The sequence below is a fragment of the Petromyzon marinus genome, unplaced genomic scaffold (assembly GCF_048934315.1).
Source record: "Petromyzon marinus isolate PM22_M1 ecotype Great Lakes invasive population unplaced genomic scaffold, UKy_Petmar_22M1.pri1.0 PM_G_Scaffold_52, whole genome shotgun sequence".
Taxonomy (NCBI): Eukaryota; Metazoa; Chordata; class Hyperoartia; order Petromyzontiformes; family Petromyzontidae; genus Petromyzon; species Petromyzon marinus.
This window is the reverse complement of record NW_027423005.1, coordinates 400,001-402,500: the sequence shown is the minus strand read 5'-3', so window position 1 is coordinate 402,500 and position 2,500 is coordinate 400,001. Positions and strand designations below refer to the sequence as shown.

Below are 2,500 nucleotides of genomic sequence, written 5' to 3'. Positions count from 1 at the left end.
ACGGTGACATCGATCACAACCGCCTCCTCATCTTTTGCAAACACGAGGTCAGGCTTTCTCATCTCTCCCGTCTCGGATATGAACCGTGGCTCTTTGTATACAGACCAGCCCAATCTAGCCGCTTCGTCTGCCAGAATGTTACTGATCTTGTTATGTCGCGCAATTCTTGCTTTCTGTACTGCAGGACATTGACCGAGAATGTGCGAAAGGGACTCGAGTCTGGCAGAGCATTTCCTGCAGGAACGTAAGGCCCCATCTCTGCCTCTGTTCAAACTTTCTCTTGTTGGGTAAATATTTGCCCTTAGTTGTAGTGCTGCGATAAAGAAGCATTGTTTAAAGCCGCACCATGGCCTCAACCAAGCATTACTGATTCTATCATGCGCAAAGTTTACAATGCCCCTTCCTTGAACCGGCTTTTCGCACCATCTCTGAAATTCATGCTCCCTCCAATCGCAGGGTCTCGGATATACAGGTTCTTTTGACACCGAGTCCCTGAGAACGAATGTTGGGATTGCATCACTGTCACCCCCTGCTCGTACCCACAAATTACGGTATTCTTCCTCCATACCCTGCGAGGACACAATATTACGGGTGATAGCATCGGACGAGTTTGCTATACGTTGCAGCCTTCTAACTTGAACCGAAGGGATTGTTTTTTCCAGTTTCAAGATGGCAAGGCCTCCGTCTCGGGCTCTGGCATATAACAGTCCATCACAAGTTGAAGCGGGAAGGTGGAGCCATCCTTTTACCGCCTTTCTAATCTCTTGGTCCAACCCACGGAGAGTTGATTGCTTGCAGTCCGAGTGGTCTGCAGGATATAACAATCTGGGTAGGGCATAGGCATTGAGTAGTTCAACCTTCTGAGTTGGCTTCAGAGGCGCCTCATCGATTTTCGAGATCCATGTCTTTAGCTGATAATGTAGATCAGGCTGTATAGTGCCAGTCCAAGGGCCAATTTTCAGACCAAGGTATTTCGTTGATTCATCAGGTTGGATCATATGGACATCTTTATTTTTGATAGTCCATGGGTCGCAGTTGTTCACCGTATATGAATCTTTGGTTGGGCTTATCATGAAGCCCTGGCACTTTCTGGCCTGAACCTCCAATCCCGATAGCCCACAAAATGATTCCAAGATCGCTAGATTGGCGGCCATACCAACCCAAGATTCGCTCACCAACACCAAATCATCAGCAAACGCAAGAGCTGTCACGTGGTCTGTATCAATGGAGTACCCAACTCCGTGTGACTCTAGGGTGCATATCAAAGGGTCCATGGCAAGATTGAAGAGCAGGGGTGACATGGGGTCACCCTGTTTGACACCAACACGTATGCTAATTTCTCGAGTCGACTCGCCATTGCTTTTGAACGAGGTCGTACACCGATCGTAGGCGTTCTGGATGATGCCCACCACGTGTTCATCTACTTTCTTGTGCCTTAACACCCATAAAATATGAGCATGCGAAACCGAGTCAAAAGCTTTCGCTATGTCGATGAACATGACAGCCAACGGCCTGTGCAATTTCTTAGCGTGTCTCATAAGGTCCTGTAGCACCTTAAGATTTTCAGAGCAGCCAGATGCCGCTATAAAACCACGCTGCCTTGGGTTTAAGGGACAAGCACGAGCAAGACGTGCAGTCATTATTCTGGAAAATAATCTCAGAATCATTGAACCAATCGTTATTGGTCTCCAGTTCCCCAATTCTTTCAGCTTTTCATCGTCCATAACCTTAGGAATAAGAATCGTCCTATTCTTTTTCAACTCTTTGGGAATAATTCCTGTAATCATCCATGCATTAAATAGGGCTGTCAGTGTCCGACCCTCGGGGTCGGCAGCACAGATTGCAGCCCTTGTTAGGCCATCTGGCCCAGCTGCTGACGTTGGTTTAATGGCCCGTATGGCAGTCTGAACTTCCTCCACCGAAATTAGGGGCTCAAAGTATTCGTTATTTGCAACACCTGATGACTTAAATTGGCCCAGGCCATTGAATGGCAACACCTTCTCCCATTTTTCGCAGTAAAAACGATATACATCTGCGTTCGGGATTCGGCATTCATGACGTTCAGTGCCATCCAGGACTAAGGACGCAAGAAGAGAGCGGTTCTTAAAGAAGAGCTTCTGGTGCTTCATGAAGCTTCCTCGTTTTTCCGCTCTCTTCTTCATCCAAGATCGTGTGGGTAATATCCTGGGTTTAATAATGTCGTTCTCGGGTTTTGAACGTTTGCCTTTGTTTTTCACCAATCTCATCGGACAAAGCATCAATGCTGTGGCAGTTTCTACGAGGGCATCATGTTGGCCCTCGCCGTTAAGCCAAGCCTTTATTGCCTCCATTGCAGGCTTTTCCAGGTTCCCAGAATTCTCATTCGTAAGCCGCTCAGCTGCTTGAGCGAGTATGGATGAAGTCCCCGTTGTTACATTTGGTGGGGGAGACAATGTCTCAAGAGGCCTAGAAGAAAAATGTAAGCTGTCTGACATGGGGGCCCCTGTCTTTTTACTTAGGT

The 2,500-nt window shown here is 47.5% G+C and overlaps 1 pseudogene; it reads right to left on the bottom strand.

Annotated features, from left to right (window-relative positions):
• Window positions 1–2,500, bottom strand: part of LOC142917790 (28S ribosomal RNA) — a 10,614-nt pseudogene that overhangs the window by 4,181 nt on the left and 3,933 nt on the right.